Consider the following 11,040-nt stretch of genomic DNA (forward strand, 5'->3'; position numbering starts at 1 on the left):
TTGTGATGTCTCGTGTAAGGAGGAGAAATGCGTGCCATCACGTTTCCGACTTTGATAAAGGTCGTATTGTAGCCTATCGCGATTGCGGTTTACCGTATCGCGACATTGCTGCTCGCGTTGGTCGAGACCCAACGACTGTTAGCAAAATATGGAATCGGTGGGTTCAGGAGGGTAATACGGAACGCCGTACTGGATACCAACGGCCTCGTATCACTAGCAGTCGAGATGACAGGCATCTTATCCGCATGGCTGTAACGGATCGTGCAGCCACGTCTCGATCCCTAAGTCAGCTGATGGGGACGTTTGCAAGACAACAACCATCTGCACGAATAGTTCGACGACGTTTGCAGCAGGACGGAATATCAGCTCGGAGATCATGGCTGCGATTACCCTTGACACTGCATCACAGACAGGTGCGCCTGCGATGGTGTACTCAACGACGAACCTGAGTGCACGAACGGCAAAACGTCATTTTTTCGGATGAATCCAGGTTCTGTTTACAGCATACCCGTTTATCACCTGCGTTTCTTCTTGGTGTAGCAGTTTTAATGGCCAGTAGTGTAGTAATCCTACCAGCGGATTGTTAAAAGGAAATAGTAACTGCTGGTCTCTATGTGGTAACACACTCTGCCAGCTGCTCTTACCTCAACAACACGTACAAATGGCTCTGAGCACTATTCGACTTAACTTCTGAGGTCAGCAGTCGCCTAGAACTTAGAACTACTTAAACCTAACTAACCTAAGAACATCACACACATCCATGCCCGAGGCAGGATTCGAACCTGCGACCGGAGCGGTGGCTCGGCTCCAGACTGCAGCGCCCAGAACTGCACGGCCACTCCGGCCGGCCAACAACACGTGCATTAGGGCAACCAAGTAACAAGTACACTCCCTGCAAAGCAAATAGTTTAACGAAACGAAGGCATCAAAATCACTTACACCTTCGATGAAGAGCGTTGTTCGAGATGGTCTACAGCGATGGGTCACTCCGAGAAAACAGGCACCAAAGCAATGCGATAAACAGCTCCCAGAGTTGACATCAGGCAGGGCCACCACAAACTCGCGACCGTCTTACGAGGTAAACCCGCAGTGCCACTGCTGGCCGAGCAAGCACGTCCTTGCGCTTCGTAGCGAGTCCAACACCAACCGCCACGAGCGCCAAACACCCGCGAGACCACAACAGGGGCAAAGGTCCTAGTACAGTTGGGTAATCGATAGTGTCGGGCCAAAGAGATGATGTGCCAGAAAAGGCGCACCATGGCTCAGTTAGCACACGGTACGATGCTTGACTTAATTATGTGTCAAGGGTATGTGAGACTTGTCTAAAGTCCTAGTGCTGCATAACTGAAAAAATTATAACGCATGAGCACAGTATTATTGTAAAGAAAAAAGTCATCTGCTGAAGACTAGTCTCTCTCAATAGTGTCACTGTAATTTTCTCTCAACTTGGCAAAATCCTATGGGTGTCTGTCTTTAGTGATATTGGTTTCATGGAATTAATTTTGGTTGTTTTCAGATTACCTGATGAAATATCTGCTACAGAGTGACTTTCGTTGACTGCCGGGAAATATTGTCAGTGGTACTAGTCCAGCGCCATTTGCCACTGTATGCTGCACAGTGTTCATCTATGTAGTGAGTCTGAAGCTGCTGGGGTGCATGGGTTGTCACCTAACCTGCGATCAAAAAGAATTTAGCATACCTGTCAATTGTTGGTAATTAATGTAACCTTTATTTTTTGACTCATCAGTCAGGTGACTGGTTTTGATGCACATGTCATGAATTCCTCTCCTGCGCCAACCTGTTCAACTAACAGTACCTCTTGAGTCCTACGCTCTAGATTATTTTGTGGATGTATTCCAATCCCCGTTTACCTCTACAGTTTTTGACCTCCGCAGCTCCCTCTAGTACCATGGAAGTTATTCCATTATGTCTCAACAGGTACCCTAGCATTTTTTTTTCGTTCTTCTTGTCAGTGTTTTCCATATATTCTTTTCCTCTCCACTTCTCCGGTGAACCTCCTCAATCCCTATCTTTTCAGTGCACCTAACTTTCAACATTCTTCTATAACATCACGTCTCAAACGCTTCCATCCTCTTCTTTTTTGCTTTTCCGACAGTCCATGTTTCACTACCGTACTATGCTGTGCTCCAAGTGCTCCAAACGTACATTCTCGGAAATAATCAGCAAATAATGTTTGAGACTAATAGACTTGTCTTGGCCAGGAATGCCCTTTTTGCCAATACTAGTCTCCTTTTGATATCCACCTTGCTCCGTCCGTCATTGGATATTTTGCTGCCTAGGTAGCAGAATTCCTTAACTTCATCTACTTGGTGACCTTCAGTCGTGACGGTAATTTCTTAGCTGTTCTCCTTTCTGCTATTTCCCCTTACTTTCGGCGTTCTTCGATTTACTTTCAGTCCACATTCCGTACTCAGTAGATTATCCATTCCATTCAGCAGATTCTGTATTTCTTCTTCAATTCCACTGCGGAGAGCAACTTCATTAGCAAATCTTATCATTGATGTCCTTTCACCTGGAATTTTAATTCTTAAACGTTTCATTTATATCCGTCATTGGTTGTTCGACGTCTAGATTGAAAATTAGGGCTGAAAGACTATATCCTTGTATTATACCCTTTTTAATCCGAGCAGTTCGTTCTTCGTCACCCACACTTATTGTTCCCCCTTGGTTCTTGTACGTATTGTATTTTACCCATCTTCCCCTACAGCTTAGCCATATTTTCCTCAGAATTTCGAACATCCTGCACCATTTCAAAAGTCGAACGCTTCTTAGTGGTCGACATATCCTATGAAGATGTCTTTATTTTTCTTCAGTCTTGCCTCGATTATCGACTGCAGAGTCAGAGTTGCCTTCGTGGTGCCTTTACCTTTCCTAAAACCAAACTGGTGGTTATATAGCACATCCTTAATTTTCTTTTCCATTCTTCTGTACATCATTCTTGTCATCAACTTGGATGCGTGAACTGTTAATCTGGTTGTACGATAATTCTTGAACTTTTCGGCTCTTTCAATCTTGGACTATTTATGGATGGTGTTTCTCTGAAAGTCAGATGGTATATTCCCAGACTCACACATTCTACACGCCAATGTGAACAGTGGTTTTGTTGCCATTTTTCCTAATGCTTTTACAAATTCTGATGCAATGTTATGTATCCCTTCTGCCTTGTTGAATCCTAAGTCTACCGAAGATCTTTTGAATTCTGATTCCGATACTGAATCCCTTATCTCTTCTATATCAACTCCTATTTCTTCTTCTATCACGTCATCAGGCAAGTCTTCCCCCTCATAGAGCACCTCAGACTACTCTTTCCATCTATCTGCTCTCTCCTCTGCATTTAGCAGTAGAATTCCCATTGCACTCTTAATGCTAAGATCCTTGCTTTTAATTTCGCCGAACGTTGTTTTGACCTTCCTACATGCTGAGTCTGTGCTTCCGACAACCATTTCTTTTTCGATTTTCTCACATTTTACCTGAAGCCATTTCACTTTAGCTTCACTCCACTTCCTATTTATTTAATTCTCAAGTGAACTGTATTTCTTTATTCCTGAATTTCCCTGAACATTTTTGTACTTCCTTCTTCCAACGATGAACTGAGGTATTTCTTCGTTTTCCCAAGGTTTCTGTACAGATACTTTCTTTACACCTAAGTTTTTCTTTCCGAATTTTTTGACTGCCCTATTTAGAGATGTCCATTATCTTCAACTGAACTGCCTACTGAGCTATTCCGTCTCGCAGTATGTATAACCTCAGAGAACTTCAAGAATATCTCCTCATTCCTTAGTGCTTCTCTATCCCACTTATTTGCACACTGACTTTTCCTGACTAGTCTCTTAAACTTCAGTGTTCTCTTCATCACTACTAAGCTGTGATCTGGGTCTATTTCTGCTCCTGGGTACGCCATACAATTCAGTATCTGATTTCGGAATCTCTGCCTGACGACTACATAATCTAAGTGTAGTGTTCCCGTCTCTCCCGGACTTTTCCGAGTATACCTCCTGCTTTTCTGTTTCTTGAACAGAGTATTCGCTATTACCAGCTGAAATGTATCGCAGAATTCAATTAGTGTTTCTCCTCTCTCATTCCTAGTACCAAGCCCATATCCTCCCGTAATCCTTTCTTCTACTCCTTCCCCTGCAACTGCATTCCAATCCCTCATGACTATTAGATTTTCATCTCCCTTTACGTAATGAGTTACGATTCGGCAAATATACTTTTTCTGCCTCTACATCTTCTGTTTGTGACGCCGGCATGTATACCTGAACTAATGTTGTCGGTGTTGGCTTGCTGTTGAAAGAAGCTCAGTATCTGCCCTACCTTGTTATTCATAACGAATCCCATTATCGTTATACTACTTTCTGCTGCTGTTTGTATTACCCTACACTCATCTGATCATAAATCCTCCCCTTCTTTCCATTTGACTTCACTGATCCCCACGTATATAGATTGAACCTTGGAATTTCCCTTTTCAGATTTTCTGCCTTTCTTACACGTTCAGACTTCTGACATTCCACACCCCGACTCGAAGAACGGTGTATTGTCATTGATTATTCAATCTTTTCCTCACGGTTACCTCTCCCTTGACAATCCCCTCCTGGAGATCCGAATGGTGGACTCTTCAGGAATCTTTTCCCAACAGAGGGATTATCATGGCATTTTTCTATTACAGGACACATGTTGCGTGGGTATACAGCACGTTTCTCTAATGCAGTGGCTTCCATTGCCTTCTGCATCCTCAGGTCGTTGATCATTGCTGATTCTTCCGTCTTTAGAGCAGTTTCCCAACCAAAGGACAAGAGAGTGTCCTGACCCTCTGTCCGCTCCTCCTCCCTTAAGGGTTATTAAAGTCTACGTGATTTTCACAGTGCGTGAGATGCTTTCACTGCCTGGTGTGCGAGGCGTGGATATAAATTTGTAAAAAAAATTCCTTAATTACTATCTCATGGTTAACAGAAAACTGTGCCTATTGTAATGAGCTGTGTAAACAATATTATAGTTTTACAATTTTTTCTGTAAAGTAAATTTTAATTGTATAAATGGTCATTATGCTTTTACAGGTTTTTGGTTAGGTAATTCAAGCAAATCAAAATTTTAAAAGGAAGTAGTTCTATTTAATTGCTAGTTTCTGTGAATTATTTAATTGAAAGTTTGTTAAATGTACACTGGGACATATAATTCACTGAAAATGTACGTTAAGGGAAGTTTGTGTTTTAGGATTTAATAATTTGTATGAATGTTTAGCTTTAATAAATATTTTAAAGCGCCAGTCCGCGTTTCTGGCACCCAGTTCTCGCTCAATATTACCTCCCAGTACATAGCTCAATATACTCTACAGAGTGTCCAAATGTTCCTTTGGCCTGCTCTGTCACCAGACCTGTCTCCAATCGTGTACTAATGGGACATCATCGGAAGACAACTCCAGCGTCATGCACACATGGACAGTCCCTTATTGGCCGACCAACCGCAACAGGTGACCATCCACAAACTGACCGACGGCACCTGTACAACACAGTGCATGTAGGTTTGCATGCTTACATTCAAAATTTTAGCGTTTACACTGGTTATTAATGTACCAGCGTGTCACATTTGCAATGACTTATCTCGGGCTTATATTAGTGTGTCATCTTGAAATGTTAATCACTTAAATATGTTACCTCGGCAAATTTATTCCCGAAATTTCATTATTTTACGTTAAGTATAGTTTCGTGTTGCGATTTTTTTCCGCCATTGTACACTACTGGCCATTAAAGTTGCTACAGCAAGAAGAAATGCAGATGATAAACGGGTATTCATTAGACAAATATATTATACTAGAACCGACATGTGATTACATTTTCACGCAATTTGGGAGCATAGATCCTGAGAAATCAGTACCCAGAACAACCACCTCTGGCCGTAATAACGGCCTTGATACGCCTGGCCATTGAGTCAAACAGAGCTTGGATGGCGTGTACAGGTACAGCTGCCCATGCAGCTTCAACACGATACCACAGTTCATCAAGAGTAGTGACTGGCGTGTTGTGACGAGCTAGTTGCTCGGCCACCATTGAACAGACGTTTTCAGTTGGTGAGAGATCTGGAGAATGTGCTGGCCACGGCAGCAGTCAAACATTTCCTGTATCCAGAAAGGCCCGTACAGGACTTGCAAAATGCGGTCGTACATTATCCTGCTGAAATGTAGCGTTTCGCAGGGATCGAATGAAGGGTAGAGCCACGGGTCGTAACACATCTGAAATGACGTACCGTCCACTTTTCAAAGTGTCGTCAATGCGAACAAGAGGAGACCGAGGCGTGTAACGATCACGCAGGGTGATACGCCAGTATGGCGACGACGAATACACGCTTCCAATGTGCGTTCACCGCAATGTCGCCAAACACGGATGCGACCATCACGATGCTGTAAACAGAACCTGGATTCATCCGAAAAAAATGACGTTTTGCCATTCGTGCACTCAGGTTCATCGTTGAGTACACCATCACAGGCGCTCCTGTCTGTGACGCAGCGTCAAGTGTAACCGCAGCCAAGGTCTCCGAGCTGATAGTCCATGCTGCCGCAAACGTCGTCGAACTGTTCGAGCAGATGGTTGTTGTCTTGCAAACGTCGCCATCTGTTGACTCAGGGATCGAGACGTGGCTGCACGATCCGTTACAGCCATGTGGATATGATGCCCTTCATCTCGACTGCTAGTGATACGAGGCTGTTGGGATCCAGCACGGCGTTCCGTATTACCCTCCTGAACCCACCTATTCCATATTCTGCTAACAGTCGTTGGATCTCGACCAACGCGAGCAGCAATGTCGCGATACGGTAAACGGCAATAGCGATAGGCTACAATCCGACCTTTATCAAAGTCGGAAATGTGATGGCACGCATTTCTCCTCCTTACACGAGACATCACAACAACGTTTCACCAGGCAAGCAGGTTAACTGCTGTTTGTGTATGAGAAATCTGTTGGAAACTTTCCTCATGTCAGGACGTTGTAGGTGTCGCCACCGGCGCCAACCTTGTGTGAATGCTCCGAAAAGCTAATCATTTGCAAAGCACAGCATCTTCTTCCTGTCGGTTAAATTTCGCGTCTGTAGCACGGCATCTGTTTTACCAATTCTTCTGCTCAAGCAGTTTCAAGAAAATTTTAATTCTATAAATGGTCCTTATGCCTTTACAGTTTTCTTGGTAACGTAATTTCAAGCAAATCAAAACTTTAAAAGGAAGTGGTTCTGTTTAATTGCCAGCTTCTGTGAATTATTTAATTGAAAATTATTTGTTAAATATTCACTTGGACATATAATTCACTTAAAATGTACGCTAAGGGATGTTTGTGTTTTAGCATTTAATAATTTGTATGCATGTTTAGCTTTAATAAATATTTTAAAGCGTCAATTAGCGTTTCTGGCACCCAGTTCTCGCTCAGTATTACCTCCCGGTACATAACTCAACATGCTCTACAGAGTGTCAATATGTTCCTTTGGTTTGCTCTGTCACCAGACCTGTCTCCAATCGTGCACTAATGGGACATCATCTGACGAAAACTCAGCGTCATGCACAGCCTGCAATAACCGTCCCTTATTGGCTGATCAAGTGCAACAGGTGACCGACCATCCCACAAACTGACCGTCGGCACCTATACAACACAGTGCATGTAGGTTTGCATAAGATTTTAGCGTTTACACTGCTTATTACTGTACCAGCGTGTCACATTTGCAATGACTTATCTCGGGCTTATATTAGCCTGTCACCCTGAAATGTTAATCACTTAAATATGTTACCTCGACAAATGTACAGTAGAGCGTCGATTATCCGAAGTAATTGGGGGACATGGGTGTTCGGAAAACTGGTTCGTTCGGATAATCGAACTGTACATGTTTATTTGCCAAAAAGAAGTACTGTACAGTAAATTTATTCATATAATCTGGCGGAGCGGCACGCCTCAACTCTAAGCTGGCGCAGCTGTTGCTGTGAACAGCTTTGATACTGCCGCTACTTCTACTGCCAGTGCCAAGCCGACAGAAGTGTGTTGATTGTTGAAACACAGCGACTGGCGGCTTGGCCGGTCAGCAGCGCCTTGTGAATGCCCCATTAGAAGCAATGTTGCGCCAGCTGTGGCCCAGTGCGGCAACTACTGTGGGAAACTTAGTTTGGGAGTGAGGGGGATGATGGACGGTAGGGTGGGAGAGTAACAGCTGCGAGCGAGTACACAGTTCGGTAAAGTGGTCGTTCGGTTGACCGATGTTCGGTTAATCGACGCTCTATTGTATTCCCGAAATTTCATTATTTTACGTTAATTATTGTTTCGTGTTGCGATTTTTTCCGCCATTGTAGTTCCCTGTCATGCAAAGGCAAATGCTCATGAAGAACAAAATCGCCGCCCCGTAGCTCCTTCTCTGGGCGAAAGGTTGTCAGGCAGCGGAGCGCATCGACCCAGCAGCTTTAACAAGCTGCGCAGCACTCGTAACTCGGCCGCCCGGCCTGCATAATCAGCCTTTCTTCTCTCGCCCGCTACAATTTACGCCCACTCAGGGCGGCCTGCTGGCCTGGCTGCTGGTAATGGCCGATTATCGCTGGCCTGCCGCTGGCGGCGCCGCCGAAATGGCTTGTTCCACAAAGGGCCGACAAATCGACGCCCCGGCGTAATTACAAGGCACCCTGTCCGCTGCATGCGGAGCTGGTACGTCTTGTTCGGAGCCGGTACGTCTTGTTACGACGCCTTCCTTCCTCTAACGCGAAGTCTTTCACAATTTACCAGCGTTCTCAACCCTAACATTGTTCTCTTGTCAATGAACATGCGTACTGACTGTTTCGTAATGTTACTGACAAGAACTGCCGTTCACTGCAGCCATCGGAGGAAATGTAAGGAGTGACCTGATTTCCACAGGTCGAGGACTCTCAGATAAATATTAAAATGTGGCATAGCCAATGTGTAGAGCACATGAAAAAGCATAAATAAAACGAAACAAACATAATTAACAAATCCATACACCTAGCCCACCTCTTGTACCAAATATGCTGTTCGGCCATTCCTTCTGCTAACCGCTGCCTTAGGAAGAAGCCTAAGACCTAATGTAAACCATCCTGACAAACCTCCGTCCCTCGTAACAATGATCCACAGTCACATTTTCCAACCAGCTGAAGGTGTGCCTCGAGGAGTCGTACTATACAGCTTTTTACTTTCTAAATTGCAGTTTTTTAAAAAATGCATGCTGCACATCGAAATTTTTATTTTTATTTATGCACACAGACGCATTTCGCCTTTTTTACAAGGCATCTTCAATGGGCGTCCTGAATTATTAGATGATTTGTTCATTTTTACACATAGGTTATGGTTTCACATCTAGGTTATAGATTTAAAAACAGTTCCTTAACGTTTTTTTTATGAAATGGAGTGGTACTTACAAGCACTCCGTCATCAGGCTAAAAGTGGCCCATCGGGACCATCCGACCACCGTGTCATCCTCAGATGTGGATGCGGATAAGAGGGGCGTGTGGTCAGCACACTCCTCTCCCGGTCGTTACGCTGGTTTTCTTTGACCGGAGCCGCTACAGTTCGGTCGAGTAGCTCCTGAATTGGCATCACGAGGCTGAGTGCACCCCGAAAAAATGGCAACAGCACATGGCGGCCAGGATGGTCACCCATCCAAGTGCCGGCCACGCCCGAAAGCGCTTAACTTCGGTGACCTGACTGGAACCGGTGTATCCACTGTGGCATGGCCGTTGCCAATGGTACTTACAGGTAACATCTAATTCATTGCGTCTAAGCAAACTGCTTTTTCTCATCTGGCAACCAGGTGGATATCTTACAGTTCACTTTCAGTTCACTGTTTACGTTACACATCACTGTAACTGCCACCTTTGAACTGAAAGTTAACTGTAAGATGTCCACCTGGTTGCCAGATGAGAAAAAGCAGTTTGATTAGATGCAGTGAATTAGAAGTTACCTGTAAGTACCTTTCCATTTCATAAAAAAACGTTAAGGAACTGTTTTTGAATCTATACCCTGGATGTGAAATCATAACCTATGTGTAAAAATGGACAAATCATTTAATATTTCAGGACACCCACTGAAGATGCCTTGTAAAAAAGGCGAAACGCGTCTGGGTGCACAGATAAAAACTAAAATTTCGATGTGCAGCATGCAAAAAAGGCATTTTCTTTGAAACAACTGCAATTTATATACAGCTGCTGCGAAAATGGCCACTAAAAGAAATGTGTTTTTACTTTCTGTACGCAGCTGGCGTACAAAACCCATACTTCCCGTGTACGTACCACACCACCGCCCTCGCCGTCCACTACGCCAACTATCCCTCCAACTACGTCCCAACAGATTTAGTTCCTCATGCAACCAGTCATACCTATTCACTAACTCGCAAAACTGAAGCTTCATTTATAAAGATCCATTGTGTATCCCGTTGCCCATAATCATACCACCATTTCAGAATTAAAGAAGGCATCTTACCGAAACAATAAAAGCCTCAGACTAGTATCCATCAAAAACTAGCTTAGAAACGCTATCCATTACTCGCGTGCAGGACAGAAAACTAAAATTACTAATGTTCATCATTTGGATTTGCAGCTCCTTGTGTTGACTGTCTCTCTAGTTAAAATTGTAGGATGTGAGGCCCGCCAGTTATGCAAAACACCGCTATTTTTCAGTGCCAAAACATGTTTCAGCACAACTGTGCCATCATCAGTGGGTTTCCATTTTGTTTATTCTGTAATGTGGACATTTTTGTTAAATGATTACAAAATTATGTGGGTGTTTAGTTCCAACAATAGTTCGTTTCTTTTTGTTAATACCTTTACACTTGTTGTGCATGATTTTTCCGGATCACTTGTGAGTTATTTACTACATGTACCTTGTCATCTGCAAGCAAACGATGTTGACGAGAAAATTTTCCTGGGAGTTAACCTATCATCTAGAATATAATTCAGTTTGTCGCGATGTTTTCGCGCCTATATTCGTTTTTTCTTACATTTTCATATGGCAAGACCTTTTATTCTCCGCATCATGATGAGGTGTCGTGAT

At 43.7% G+C, this 11,040-nt stretch overlaps 1 pseudogene; it reads right to left on the reverse strand.

Annotated features, from left to right (window-relative positions):
• Positions 1-9,615: 9,615 nt before the first annotated feature.
• LOC124803772 lies at positions 9,616-9,733 on the reverse strand (annotated as a pseudogene).
• Between the last annotated feature and the right edge of the window lie 1,307 nt (positions 9,734-11,040).

The sequence above is a fragment of the Schistocerca piceifrons genome, chromosome 6, assembly GCF_021461385.2.
Source record: "Schistocerca piceifrons isolate TAMUIC-IGC-003096 chromosome 6, iqSchPice1.1, whole genome shotgun sequence".
Lineage (NCBI taxonomy): Eukaryota > Metazoa > Arthropoda > Insecta > Orthoptera > Acrididae > Schistocerca > Schistocerca piceifrons.